At 44.7% G+C, this 15,727-nt stretch overlaps 1 protein-coding gene across 3 annotated transcripts in view; it reads right to left on the reverse strand.

Moving 5' to 3' along the window:
- SLC35A3 (solute carrier family 35 member A3) overlaps positions 1-11,258 on the reverse strand; it is a 126,580-nt gene extending 115,322 nt beyond the window's left edge. The window contains exons 1-2 of one of the 3 annotated variants that reach the window (XM_033916230.1): positions 11,181-11,258; positions 10,950-10,990 (exon numbers count right to left, since the gene is read on the reverse strand). The gene's annotated coding sequence lies outside the window, so the exon portion shown is untranslated. Of the gene's footprint in view, positions 1-10,754; positions 10,880-10,949; positions 10,991-11,180 lie in introns of those variants that run through there. The other 2 variants (XR_004536608.1, XM_033916228.1) reach the window with 2 other exon arrangements.
- Positions 11,259-15,727: the final 4,469 nt, after the last annotated feature.

A 15,727-nucleotide genomic window follows, 5' to 3' on the forward strand; every position in this document is an offset into this window, starting at 1 on the left:
TATAAAATAAACCCACCAGGATGTCTGAAAAAAACACCCAATTGGGCAGGAAAATCAAATCGAATTCGAAAAACCAATTCAGTAGGCTGAATCAAATCAAAATTTTTTTCCTGAATCGGGCAGCATTAGCAGGCATACACTATGCACTAATATAATTTTTTGTAATTTTCTCTAAGGGGGCTTGTTTGGGGGTTGAGAGTGGGCATGAAAGTGCTAATCAATGCATGAGGCATTGCCATGTGCTAATTGGTGTTGAACAGGGTTCATGTAGTAACTTTGTTTAATGGCCATGCGTTAATAGTGAGATTGATACATAGCCATTATTAGGAAAATGAGAAAGTCAGCCATTTTCTATCCATGGCACAGTGGCCATAGCACGCAGGAAAGCCACATGAAGCAGCACGCTAAGGCCACAAATGGCTTCTAGTTCTCAACCTCATCCCATTTCTCAGGAGAGCAACCACATCTGTCCTTCTCCAGTCCTCTGCAACTACTCTTTACTTTCAGGAAGTACTAAAAAGCAGAGCTACCAAAACTTCCCTTAATACCCTTAGATGTATCCTCTCCAGCAACATAGCTTTTAGTTTAATTTGCTACTCAGAAACATGGTCTTCTGAAAACCATATGAAGTCACCTCACTTCATTTCCTGTTTATACCTGTTTTCTATGGCCCTACATCCTCAATGAACACCAAACCAAATATTTGTAATTCTGCTTTATCCTGATTAGTTTCTACATGTTCCTCCCCTTCCCCTATGAGACTTACTTCGTCACCTTTTACACTTCCACCTGTCATTAACATACCTTAAAATACTCTTGTCCCTCAGTTTACTAGTTCAGATAGTTTTCTCTGATTTGCACCCTTTCTCCGACTACTTGTGCAGTTTTTCTTACCTTTGTCAAATATTACCTGTTGTTTATTTTTACTTTTGGAAATTTCACATTAACATTTCACAAGTATCCACTTGCTAAAGAAATACAGAATAAACAACCCAATAAAGAATACTATAAGAATTTTTTTCTATTCTTCCTTAGACCACAATAAAGAAGGAGCTTTATCAGTAAGATGAGATCATAAAAGAAGAAAAAAATAAATAAATAAAGGCTTAACACAACATTAACCATTGATTCCTAATTACTCATGCACATTATACAATTCTCTTCAAATCCAAGAAAGATTTTAACTGTTCAAACAAGAAAAAAAATGTATTTAGAGTCATCAAACATTTAAAAGGGTAAACTAATAAAATGTTGCTCCAAAATTTATTATCTCCGATCTCAAAACTATAAAAAGGTTAACATTTTGAGAATCTGGCCCTCTGTGTTGTGGATCTTCCATTGGGCTTCATATACTTCCTTGTAGTTTTTGTTACCAATTGATTTTATTGAAGTTGATTTATCACTGGCCTGATGCTACTCTGCTTTTTGTTCCTGAAATTGGGGTGGTACTTGCTCACGCAGTGGCACAGCATCTCTCCTCCCCCCTCTTCTTGTTCAGAACGTCTCTCAACCTGGGACTTCTTTCTCCATTCCCATTCCATAGCTACTCTGGGCTCAAAATGGTGACTATGATCCCTAGCAATAGTCTTGTGCTATTACTACCTCTAGGGGTCAACCTGCAAATATATGAAGCAATTGCTATTATATCGCAAATTAAATATCCCATGCTAGGTGCCACAGATGCCACTTTGAACCCAGAATAGATATGGGTGCGGAGGGAGACCACTCCTGCCCTGTTCCACTAGATTAATGGAGATTTCGGCAGTTGGAACCCAAGCACAGTACTGGGTAGAGCTTTGGATTCTTGCCCAGAAATAGCTAAGAGGAAAAATTTAAAAAATTTAAATTGAATCAGGTTGGGCAGACTGGATGGACCATTCGGGTCTTTATCTGTTGTCATCTACTATGTTACTATATTACCAGGTCAACCCCCAAGTAAATCCAGATGGGAAGAATTATCTGCGGAGCTTTGATCACGTTACTTAACTCCCCTTAGCACAGCTTCACTTAACATCACCTTTTCAGGTTGTCATCATGCCATATCTGATCATGCTCAAAAGACCTCCAGATGTAGCCCTTCAGGCCTTCCAAATCCAGGACAAATTGCCAGGTTTTCAAAATTAATCTAGACACCCGGACAGTCCTCTAAAAAGAGAACATGTCTTGAGTTTTCCCAGATGCCTGGTAACCCTATGGATTGACCACCGTGAAGACAGGATACTGGGCTAGATAGACCACTGGTCTGACCCAATTTGATATCCTTATGTTCTTAAGGTAGCACTTCTGCCCTTTTAATTTTCTCTTTCTCTGCCAAACGTATTACAGTACTGAAAGGTCACTTTGGGCAGCCACAAAACTTAGAGACTTGAAGAAAGCACAGATGTTTATTCAGCATATGCGGACCCCTGAGCCCCAAGCTGGCTTCAGAAGTCCCGAAACCAGGAAGTTACAGAGATATTTATACATTTTTCTGGCTATACAACTGAATTCTAGAAAAAACTTTTCACGTGTTACTTTTCTTAACAATCATTGGTCCTAAGCTCACACTAGCAGGTCACTTATCTAAGCCATGCAGTCTTTCTGTTACATATCCAGGAGGGCGGAATACAGTATGCTGAGATAGCCATAAGAAGCTAGAATGCCCAAGCTAAAACACCCAGTGCAGACAGGCTAGAACATGAGATAAGTTAGGTCTGCAGCTAAACATAATTCAGCATTTTATTAAAGAGAAAACTTAGTTCAACACTTAGGAAAACCAGTCCCAGACTCCTTCAGTCCCCTCTTTCAGGCTAGTCGAATGAAGGAGGAAGGAGACGAGCCTGATAAAGTTTAAGAAGGAGGAAGGTCAGGATCAGTTGTAGGGACTGGTTGATACTTGGGAAGCGCAAGGGCCATAGCAGCAGTGGAACGGTCAACAGCAGAGTCAACAGTTCGCTGGAGCAGCTTTATGGCTATGGGGACCACACAGGGCAGGCAGCAAAGGAGCTGAGAAGACAGGGCGGCAACCAGCAAAATGGTCTTTATTGCTGAACCAGAGGCCAACCAGGAGCCGAAGGTGCCAGAGAGCCAGTCTGAAGTGAGGCCACGCCAGATCTGGACAAGAACATGAGCCAGTTATACGATCCACAATTTCCTCAATCACTTTACCATCGTCATCAAGTTCAAGGCAGCAGTTGGAGAGGTTGAATTTGCCACAGGCACCACCTTCTACCGCCAGCAAGTAGTCTAGAGCTAGGCAGTTCTGATAGATAGCAGTGCGCATTTTAGCATTGGCCTTGCCAACAGTAGCCAATGCACGAGCTGTTTCATTGGTAATGAGTTCAAGAACAGCCTGCAAGCAAATGATGCGGTTAAGCATATAGATAGGGGTCTAATAACCATAGCAGCCATCTTCGGCCCAAGTAGCAGGTCCATAAGCAGCGATGATCCGTTCTGCAGGACAGTCATCTCCCCATTCACCTATTTTAAGGGAATTAGTGGCAGTAGACCGCTTTTGGCGACCCCTGTTGTCGAATACAGGGGCTCCCAGGTGTTCACCATCGGCCAGCGGTAACAGGAAGAAGCTGGGACAGATCATGCCAAGTCCACATGTACCAGTCCAGTTAGCAGACAACCAAGAGTAGGCAAACAGATCACAGAGCCATATTGACTATCAGGAACTGACCATCATTCATAGGAAGTTCCATTAAGCAGTGTCTGAAGGGCGCTGAAGACAGTGGGAAGCAACAATGGAGGTTCGCAAAGCCCATTGTGAAGGTCGTGGACCTGACGTAAAAGTGAGGTTCTATGAAGTCAGGTTTAACATGTCCAGCTGCTTTGCCTCCCATGGCCACTGTTCTCCCATACCAGTCCCTCCTCATACAAAACAATTGCTAACGTTAAGAGTCTGGCCTATAGTTTCAGCAAACTGTATAAATAGATTTCTAGTGATTACAGGAATATCAGTATCTACTTTCATAATTTCATAAAACTGGGGAAACACCACAGAGTAATGGACAGGAGCACGTGGGCGGGATACAATACGGACATATACAACAGTACCTGGGTCTCGCCTTTTACCATCAATATACAATGCCATGCGGCCTCTGGTCTTCTGGACTTGGACATTGGCATTTCAGTTATGTGGGTCAGTGATAGTGAAAACCATGGGATTGCAGTGGCCTGTAGTACACAAGGGGCCGGAGCTAGAACCTAAAGTAAGGGAGGCAGAGGGGGTATTGGCTGGGTATTTATGAGGGTTCTTGTAGGTGGCCCACGAGACACATTCCCATAAAGGACAGGCTCCACCATTAGTGAAGGTTTCCTCATAGGGGCATTTCTTAAATGCATCAGGTTATACAGACATATATACTGCCAATCTAGGGAGCCACACAAAACTGTATTAGGGGCAAAACCATGACCCTGGGCAACATCAAATAACACACATGTATCAAAATACAAAGGCACCGGACGAGTGGGGTCTACAATAAGAGTCTGGTTGATAAGTGGACCCTCAACATTGTCAATGCAGATTTCCGCCCACTTTTACATTGGGTACAGTATAGGAGGGCAGGTTCTTCCTTATCTTCATTACGGACCTGAGAAAGGCACGATTTACAAGGGGTAAAGGACAGTGACTGATCCCCTAGTACAACAGGAAAGAAATACAGAAGAAAGAAACATAAGGCAGTGAGGGCAACACAAATATCAGATATATAACACAAAAGGCACCGACAATGCTGGCACAAGAAGCTCATTTTGTCAGGAGCAACTTAGGAAACCTAAAACAGTTATACTCAAGGAACTTGCTAGAGGCAGTGGTGAGCCACAGGCAGTCAATTAAACTCAAATACTTGTGGAAAAGGTTATATTCAGAACACGTGCTAAGTACAGTGGTAAATATTCAGAACATTTTGAGGTCTTAGAAAGCTTCAGCTGAAGATCCATGTTGTAGTGGAACCAAGTTTCATGTCCGGACACCTTGACAACTGTAAGAGAAGAAATTAGGACAGTAAAAGGACCTATCCATCTAGGTTTCAGGGGGTCTGACTTCCAAGTTTTAGCCATACTGTATTTCCAGGGACATACCCATGGACTTGTGTGGCTATCGGTAGTGGGGATCTTTCCAGGACCCATTTGTGGAGCTCTTGAAAGGCTTTAGCTAAAGATTGGATTTGACTCTGGAGGATATCTGATCCCAGAGTAGCAAAAGAACCAGGGTCTGGGTTCATGATGGGCGGTAGGCGGCCAAACATGAGCTGAAACAGGGACTGTTTAGTGGATTTTGACAGGGTACACCTGATCTGAAAAAGAACAGAAGGCAACAAAATAGGCCAGGGCAGATTGGTTTCTTCAATTCGTTTGGTGAGAAGGGTCTTAAGGGTTCTGTTCATCCTTTCAGCTCTGGGGGTGGTAAGCAGCATATAATTTCCATTCAATTTGGAGGGCTTGAGCAGTTTGTTGTACGACATCAGCAATGAAGACGAGGCCGTTGTCGCTGCCTATGGAAATGGGGAGACCGTAGCACGGAATTATATCATTCAGGAGGTGTTTGATTACGTCCTTGGCGCGTTCAGTACAAGTAGGGAAGGCTTCGACCCATCTAGTCAGGGTGTCTGTGAAGACTAGGAGGTGACTGAGGGAACAGGAAGTGGGCATGTGGGTAAAATCTACAGATAGGACCTTCATCGAATGTATTCCAATGGGTTGGTGTCCAGGAGGTGGCAGTCGTCTGTTTGAGGATTTATTCTAGAATCGACAACACACTGTCGGACTGTATTCTGGACTAGCTGGTCAAGGTGATTAATAAAGAAATGTCTCTTGAGAGTCATTTTCATAGCTGGTTCTCCAGAGTGCGCCAGATCATGGCATCTTTTGACAATCGTGAGGGCCAGGTGTTGAGGAATGAATATGAGGGTACCCGCTGTGCTTGCGTTTGAAAAATCAGTGTGTGGGTCTGAATTGGCACTTGAATTGGCGCATATTTGTATCCACCCCCTTGCAGGACAGACTGGCACGAAAGAATGTGGGCCCAAGTCTGTTCCTGAGAAGTGTATTGGGGTGTAAGGGTGTCCAGAAAAGGAATGATGGTGTACAGAGGAGCCGAAGGAGGGGGGCAGAGGCTGGCAGCTCGGGCTATGCGGTCGGCAAGGACATTGCCACAGGAGATGAGATTAGTGACACGACGGTGGGCTTGACAGGGCATAGCCGCAACACAGGAGGGCAATTTGACGGCCTCAAGGAGGTCAAGAATGAGGGAAGCATGATGGATCAGGCGGCCGGAGGCTGTAACGAAACCTCAATGTTTCCAGATGGCCCTATGGGAATGCAAGGTAAGGAAAGCATATTTGGAGTCAGGGTATATGTTGCAAGACTGAGAGGCAGAGTGGCACAGGGCAGAAGGGAGGGCATACAGCTCAGCTTCTTGGGCAATAATGCCAGAGGGCAGGGGGCCCATGAGTAAAGGGGAAGTGGCAGAGACCACTGCATAGCCAACGATACGGGCATCAGAAGGGGTGACAGACGAACTGCCATCCGTAAAAAGAGTGAGATCAGGGTACCGGAGTGGGATGTCAGTGAGACCAGGACGGGAAGAATAAACTAAGTCAACAGTGTCAAGGCAGTTGTGCACGACCGGCTGGGAGGAGACGGGAAGGAGAGTAGAGGGGTCAAGGAGGGAAGAGACAAGAGTGACCTGAGGGTTTTCGCAAAGAAGGGCTTGGTATTTAAGGAGGCGTTTGTTGGTGAGCCATAGGGAGTCTTTATGTTCTAGAAGAGATCTCACACAGTGCGGGACAAAGAGATCAATAAGCTGGCTGAAAGTGAGTTTGTTAGCGTGCTGTAAGAGATCTGAGACGGTGGCAATGGCCCGAAGGCAGGGAGGCCACCCGGCAGCAACAGGATTCAATTGTCGAGAGAGATAGGCAATGGGCCTAAGCCAGGAACCAAGGAACTGGGTAAGGACTCCGGCTGCGATACTGGATTTTTCATGAACATAGAGCTGGAAAGGTTTGGAGGGGTCAGGAAGGCCAAGGGCAGGAGCCTGAGTCATAAGTTTTTGGAGGCAGCAGAAAGACCGCTCCTGAAGTTGGGTCCAGACAAAAGGGGCTGAGTCTGCACGCATAGGGGACGGGCGATGGCAGAGAAATCAGGAATCCAAATGCGACAGTATCCTGCAATACTGAGGAAGGTGTGCAGAGCCTTGCGGTTATCAGGATCAGGGAGACTACAGACCTGGGTGTGAGGAAGGGACCGAGTACCCTGGGAGATTTGAAAGCCAAGGTAGGTGACACGAGGAAGCCATACTTGGAATCAGTGTAAATATGGCCACAGGAAAATTTAAAAGGCAGACCCACTATCTAAAAGACTCAAGTAAACTGTCTACTAGCAAATAAGAATTGTTCTCAATCCCTATTCTGTATCATGTTCCTACCCCATAGAGCTGACTTGTAAAAATTAAGTAAAATTCAGCTCTGGGTCCACCCACTAAGCAGGGTAGTCTGACACAAGCGCTCTCTAAAGCGGCAGTCCCTTCACTATCATCTGACTGGCAAAAATATTTACTTCCATATAAGGCTTGCTTCTATTCCTTCATATGGGCGTGTCACAAAAGCATTCCTAAAAAATTACATTCTTATACCTAAAAGTTACATTCTTATACTAAGCTTACATGATTCATAAAAAGAAATACAAAACAAAGATTGGAATATACAGTAAAACTTTGGATTGCAAATAACTTACTTTGCAAGTGTTCTGCAAGACAAACAAAACATTTTATTAAATTTTAACTTAATATATCAGCAACGTTTTACAATACAAGTACATACAGTATACAAGCATCACATTATCACAACTGAGCCAATGGTTCCTCTCTATGACGCTGCAGGAGTGCAGTGACTGTTCCAAACGAGCGAGGTCTTGCAATACAAGTATGTATATTTTTGTATTAAAGTTTTAAGTTGTGGAACAAATCGTCTGAGTTTCCATTATTTCCTATGGGGAAACTCACCTTAATACACGAGTGCCCTGGACTACAAGCATGCTCGCAAATCAAGGTTTTACTATACTCACAAAAGATAATCCATACACACAACTTTAAACCTTTTTTGTTACAATCAACATGCATCGCAGTGCTATTATATTCGTATCCCTGTGGTAAAAGTGAAGCAGGAGAGACCTACTCCCCCTCCCTTCAGAATTTCACTGAGGAGAGAGAGGTGCATAAAGATCAAAGAGATCAAATTTCAGATGTAGTACTTTTCAGAATTTCCTTAGGTTTAAAAGATACATTCACACACATTGTCACTCATGGGATCCCATCACACCTCCTCACACATAAAGCACTAACAAAATCGGCTATTACCCTGAACCAGATCAGCAAACCCTGATTTACCATGTATTTCAATGTACAGAAAAGATGGGCACTTAACCTCCACCTTTGTTAGGTCAAGTGTAATTAAAAGTTGATTAATCACCTAATCAGACATTCAAGGCATTACACAATTCTAAAAATACTTTATAAAACAAACATGGAGAACAAAAAATCATACTGGACAGACAGAACTCATAAGGAACCCGGGATAGAAATACAAAGGAAGGGGATTTTGAATGTCATGCACACAAAAACCCCCACACATACATGCAGATAAACGGTTCGTGCAAAAAGCAATCTCTGTACTTTTGTACAATTTTAGTCTCATATATCTTTCTTATAAGCATGGTATCTCGGTTGGAATAAAATTTTTCCTACACAAAAGATTCGTTCTTCCCTATTGAGCTGCTCAACTGCATTGCCCCTTATAATCCTACCTACATCTGCTCACTGATTTCAGCTACATGAGCCCTTTTAATCAGGTCAGAATTCATGCACATACTTTCTCTAAAATACTTTCAACATGCGTGTACATTCTTGATTCCACTCCCTGCTCTGAGCAGCTAGAAACACAGAAACCGTCCAGCTGTTCAGACGTCCTTTAACTCATTCACTTCTACCTCATTTCAAACTCTGGTTCCTTACATATTTAAAGCACCACTCTCGTCTCCTTAAAGCACTTCCTGTCAAATTACATCGCTCTTTATCTTTCCTGAAACCTAGCAGCGCCAGTCATTAACGAACCTAGCAGGCAAAAATCCAACAGTTATTTATTACCCCTCCTACATCTTCCTTTACAAATACAGCACAATAGAAATATAGAAATATAGCCAGTTCTAACCAATTCCCTGACTCCTGAAATGTTCAACCTACACCGTTTTGTTTGTTTGTTTGTTTTTTCAAGAATGCATCCGAATCATGATGAGCCCTGTAAATGCAAACAGCTTACGTCTATTGTCTAACTTCTGATCTACAGATTAGTTCAGTTTTGTTTCCCAAACAGACAGACACAGTTCCTAGAATCCTTCCCCGCTGTTTCAATGATGGATCAAGTCATTTACTAAAGCAACGGAAAAGAAACAGGAGAGGAATGATCAATTCCTCCACTTACCAGTTTGGTGGCCAACCCCAGACAGATACCTGCACTTTAACCCAGGACTTGATTAATCAGTTGAGCTGGCCTGAGCCACGAGGTCTACAGATCCCAAGAGGAATCCAGCCGGCTTAGCAGACAGGTCGGTTCTCAGACCAGACACAAGTGACCAATCAAGTAGCTGGTGGTCAAAAGACCTTCAAGTCCTTGTTCGGAAGTGCCAAATGAAAGGTCACTTTGGGCAGCCACAAAACTTAGAGACTTGAAGAAAGCACAGATGTTTTTTCAGCATATGTGGATCCCTGAGCTCCAAGCTGGCTTCAGAAGTCCCGAAACTAGGAAGTTACAGATATATTTATACATTCTTCTGGCTATACAACTGAATTCTAGAAAAAACTTTTCACGTGTTTCTTTTCTTAACAATCATTGGTCCTAAGCTTACACTAGCAGGTCACTTATCTAAGCCCTGCAATCTTTCTATTACATATTCAGGAGGGCGGAATACAATATCGTGTATGCTGAGATAGCCATAAGAAGCTAGAATGCCCAAGCTAAAACACCCAGTGTAGGCAGACTAGAACATGAGATAAGTTAGGTCTGCAGCTAAACATAATTCAGCATTTTATTAAAGATAAAACAGTTCAACACTTAGGAAAACCATTCCCAGACTCCTTCATAATCTTCTTTCTCCACCACACAGGTATCTAAGGACTTGAAGCCCGATTGAGACCAGACTTTTTACTGTTGTGGTTGTACAGTGCAGCAGAGACTGAGACAATAGAGGAGCAGACAGAAGTGTCAGAGATTTTCAGTGCTGTTTCCTTCGGGGGGGGGGGGGACGAGCGTGCATAGTTACTGCCGTCCTGAGTACCTCTTTTGCCACACCCACCCACATATACGCAATTACTGCCACAACAACATAGCCAACTTTTAAATTCCCCAAGGCGAGGAGGGGGGGGGGGGAGGAGAACTAGAGGAAAAGATGACGTGTGGTTCTGCGCTGCCTGGTTCAGTAAACTTCATGAATAGCGTAGGCGTCATGACGTCATGCGGAAACACATAAACTCGGGCCTCGGCTGTTGTCGTGCCGATTCGGAGCTGAATTACAAGCAGGTTGAGGTTGCATAGTAAGAACTATTACGGAGTGGCAAAGGGGGAATACAGTATTTGGGGGGCGTCCGTGGTGATGCCTTTGCTATAGCTGCAATATATGATTAATTACTTTTTCACGGAAGGACATTTAAAAAGCACAAGGAAGTGAAAAGAGCAGTCAGTATATTAAGGAAGGTTTCAGATTTCAGGCTTACTCACTGCAGAAAGCTGACACTCGGCGGCGGCGACTCCCCTACTAGCAGTGAAACCAGTATGCAGACAGCCCCGGGGGAAGGCAACTGCACCGAATATACTCCTCTCTGATCCTTCGAAAGAAACTCTCCTTCCGTTGGATTTTTTTTTTTTTTTTTTTTTTTTACAAGCTTTATTAATATGCTAATCAAGAAAGCTTACCTTTTTTTCCTCCACCTGAGACAAGCAGTGTTCTCTTAATTCTAAAAAAAAAAAAAAGAAAACCTTTAGGTACAATAATCCTGGATGCCACTGTCAAAAAGGAAAAGGCCTGAAGGGGAGACCAAGCGAAATAGCACAAATAAGTGTGGAGACAGCAAAAGTTCTGCCTGTTGAACATTACAGGAATCTTCAGTTTTTCTAGCATATTAGAGGAGTTCTGATCTTTCTTACCCTGTATTTAATCTTTAAGTAAAATAAGCAGTGCTTGGGGCACTAGAGATTTCTCACTGCCATCTGCCACACCCGTTACCAGCATGGTGCTTTTCTAATTATAAATATTACGGGCTCCTTTTACAAAGCCGCGCTAGCGGTTTTAATGCACGCACCGGATTAGTGCACGCTAGCCGGAAATCTACCTCTTGCTCCAAAGGAGGCGGTAGCGGTTAGCACATGCGGCAGTTTAGCACGCGCTATTCTGCATGTTAAGGCCCTAGCGCGGCTTTGTAAAAGGAACCCTATATTTTGTGTGATGATATTTCTCAGCACTTATTGCTCCAGAAAAAGGAGGCTGGATTGAGACATCTGAGTTTTACTTCCATTGAAAGCAATGGAAGTAAAACCTAGATGTCTCAATCCAGCCTCCTTTTGCTGGAGCCTTATGGTAACCCCCGGTTAATGCCTTTTCTATTAAGTAATAGAAGGGCTGAGGGGCACCATTATTAGGCTGTGCTTAGGGCATCAATTGGGGTTTGGGATACATCCCTTGAAGGGATATATATAAATATTCAGCCGAAGGTATGGATAGTAGTAGTGGGATGGGGGGATTCTACCCTTGTGCTGTTTTGGTGGGGGTGCCGGTACCCATCCTCCTCTCCGTGTGTACTCCTTCCTTTCCCTTGTACCTCTTTAATTTTGCCACTGCAAGAGTATTACAAACTTGCTGCCCGCATCAGTATCGGCTCTCTCTGGCATCACTTCTGGGTCCCGTGCCTAGGCACGATTCAGGCAGCAAGTTCATGATGCTGCATGCACCTGGAAAATTAAAGAGGTACGGGGAAGGGGGTGCACGCACGGCAGGAGGGTTTCTAAACAGGTTCCAGCTCAGCGGTCTCAAACATGCGGCTCTCCAGGTGCTATTTTGTGGTCTGCGGTCTGGACGCAATCAAAACAGCATTTCTCTTCCCCCTTCCCTTCCTTTTGGAGCAGCAGCGTGTCTGGCCGGCTCAGTCGATCGTTCTGTTCAAAGCCACTGGTTGGTGGCTCCTCGCGCTATCCACTCCTGCATCGGAAGCCTCTCTGCAAAATTGTAATTTCTTTAATAAGGCATTAACTATTTTTTCTGCGGCCATCCAAATACCTACAAATCCAAAATGTGGCCCCACAAAGGGTTTGAGTTTGAGACCACTGTTCCAGCTGGTTTAGCATGCATGTATTCAGCATACCGAGGTCTTTTACGAGGTTTCTAGTAGTCTCCAATACTGCCATTCAAATGTAGTACAACGAGGTTATTAATATTAAAATGATCACTCCGAGCGATTCAATTTTCTGACAGGTCTGAGCTGTCGTTGCCTTACTTTCTGATCAGTGCCTGAGCGCTGATTGGCTCAGGCACTGACAGGAAAGTAAGGCTTGACAGCTCAGATTCCCCCCATACACAAAATAAAAAACAAACAAACCCCCAACTCAAAGATTGGCAGGAAAGATGCTTACTCTCTCTTGCTGCATCGCACAATCACCCGATACTTCTAACTTCTCCACCCCCACGGCAGCATGAGAGATGCTCACTTCCCGCCGCTGAAGTCAAGCACCCCTCCCCCACAGCAATGGGAGAGATGTCCATTCCCTCATGCCGAAGTCAAGTCCCCTCCCTCCTGATAAGGTGAAGTGGGAGGTGGAGATCATATTAACTATATGCTCTGGCGAGTTGGCATTTAGAGCATGGTGCATAATGCAGGAAAGCTTAAGGATTTGAGCATTGTATTATTGCAAGTTACACACGGCTCTGGCACATTTAGGTGCCTGCACTTATGCTAGTTCTGTGGCTGGTGTAAGTGTGGGTGTGGCAAAACAAAGATAAAGGCATTGTGGGGCCACTCTATCCTTGTAGCTTCTGGCCCCACCCCTTTCAGACCTCACTTTCCATTCCGGGGCAGAGCCAGAAGCTGCAAGGATGAATAGAGCGGCACCACAATGCCTTTAGAGCTACAGCCTCAGCACCTTGAGGTTGTGGGTTCAAACCCTGCAAGTCACTTTTTAATCCTCTATGCCCCCACCGGGAAAAAGCTAGGGAAAATGCTTGAAGTACCTGTATGTTAGAGGTCTGCATGGGAACGGGGATCGCGTGGGAATCCCCCCCAACCCACGGGGACCCCCTTCTGGCCCATGGGACTCCCTTGGGGACCTCCCTCTAGCCAACGGGACTTCCACGGGGATGGAAGGCTTTGAAAGCAGGGTTCGTCCATATAATATAATGGACACATCAGCCATAGTAAAAGAGGGGGTTTATAAGTTAATTACCTGAACAGAAAACAAAAAAAGGGTTCCACCAAAGAGATTCCACAAGGAAAACAGCAGCGCAAACACAAAAGAAACTGGAATTGATGATCCTGTCAGAAGTAATTGCTGCTTTTTATGGGGACGGGCGGGGATGGAGATAATTCCTTGCAGGGATGGGTGGGGACGGAGAGGATCCTGGCGGGGACGGGTGGGGATGGAGAGGATCCTGGTGGGGATGGGTGGGATTTCTGTCCCCGTGCAACTCTCTACTGTATGTAAACCACTTTGAATGTGGTTGTATAATTGAAAAAAAGGCAGTAAACAAGTCACAATTCCTTTCCCTTTCTCTTTTGTTTTTCTGCTGCTGCAACAACACCTGCAATGGTAGCGGAGAGTGGGGAGATTTTTTGGGTGTTATGTTACCCATGGCTCCCCCCCCCCCCCCCCGTTCTGATTCCCATGGTCTCCAGGCTCCCCTGATCCTTTCCCGCTGCCACAAAAGTCCCAAACCTACTTCTTCCTTCTTGCTTCCTCTCTCTCCCTGCCCTCAATCAGCTGAGCCAGTTCCAACTCAGCTGATTGTGCTTCTTTTTATTTATTTTTTTTAATGCTGGATATGGGTGCAGCTGTTTTGTGTGAATGTATCCCACGCTTAGGCACCGAACATACACAAACAGCTATTGGCAGCTCCAGACCTGATGTAAATTTTTCTTGCTAAGAAGTGGGCGTTCTCTTTTGAGCATTACAGTGAGTGCTCATTTAAATACTAATAAGCTCCTTGTAATGCATTTGCATATGGTTCTCGGTGGATGCTATGGCAATCGGTAAAAGCTCCCAAGAACCCTCTTGTTCATCAGAGGCTGAGGTGCCATCCATGTAAGACAGGTTACAATTGGTCTTACGAGCACAGCAGACTTTTGTGCATTGGAGCCTTGGTCTTTGACGCTACTGTTTTTAATTGTTGTTTCTGTTATAAGTGTTACATTTGAACGTGGTCATGTAACATTGACTCCCGGCCACGACATACTAATGGTGCTCCACTCTGCCATGTGTTAGAAAATCTTGAGGTAAATTTTCCTGCAGTGAAATAGAATGCTAAGCATGCTGTACTACTGTGAATTGGGACCTAAGCACAACAGTTTCTGTGTCCTGCCCTCTCCTTAAATCCTGATCGCAAGAAAAAAATGGAAAACACAATCCTCCAAGAAATGTGGGTTGTGAGGTAGGGGCATAGCTTTCCCCTTCCCCCATCACCTAAAAAGGCAACATTTTGCTGTCCTGCCCTGGACCCATCAAAACCAGCTGCAGAACGGGATACTTACTATACATAGATCATGACATTAAGCAGTCTGGAGTAATTCCTATACCAGAAGCTACCATACTGGAACCCATCACACCTTGTACCGAGGATTTGGTTACTTTTTGTGTGGATGTTGATAAATTGACAGATTGTAAAGCTGCCATCCATACCCTTGTGTTCAGGATAGAATTACAACCCAAACTTGATAAATACAAGAAGAACCCACAGATCAGCTGCATCATAAATGTTACTTCTTTAGCACTCTCCAGACCAGTAGAGGTTAATCTTTACGAATGGGTATATATCCAATCATGACCAGCAGGTGGAGACTGAAAACAAAACTGTGGAAAAGTACATAAGATATTCCCTTCTCTGTTCTCATCAGTCTTCTTTCAGTCTCCAGCAGGTGTTGAGTGAGCTATACCTATCTCTCTTGGTAGGGCAGTTGGAATTAGTTTAGGGGGTTTCTAGTCCCTGTTTTTAGCCAGACAGAACTTGGGTGGGCCCTGTCTGGGGGTCCGTATGACATCAGGGGTGTCAAACCCGGCGGGTCTCAAACGGGGTCCCTTCCTCCACCTCCCCACATTTTTTAGAGGAGCCTCAGCAGTAAGCCTTGCTCCCTAAATCAAGCAAGGCATATTGCTTCCAGAGCCTGTGGAATCTGTTCTGTTAAAAAAAAGAAAAATCCCCGAGGTAGTGCGGTCTGCAGGGTTGCTTCCCTGTCAATTTACTGTATTTTACTGTATTTTTGCACTAACCGGCACTTTTCTTCTAGCTAGGTCTCGTATGGAGCAATTGTGCCCTTCTCCAGGAGAGTGGGACACAATTTGGTCCAACCGCCAGGCACTTGTGGCCGGCCTGAACTCGGCGGTTTAGGCCGGTGAGGTGGTGGAGCTCGGTCGGCAGCGGCTGCAGGCATCCAGAGCTCCCCGGCCTTAGTGTCTTGCGAGCCAGCTGAAGGCAGTGAGGCAGCCCGGTCTTC

The sequence above is a fragment of the Geotrypetes seraphini genome, chromosome 12 (assembly GCF_902459505.1).
Source record: "Geotrypetes seraphini chromosome 12, aGeoSer1.1, whole genome shotgun sequence".
Classification (NCBI taxonomy): Eukaryota; Metazoa; Chordata; class Amphibia; order Gymnophiona; family Dermophiidae; genus Geotrypetes; species Geotrypetes seraphini.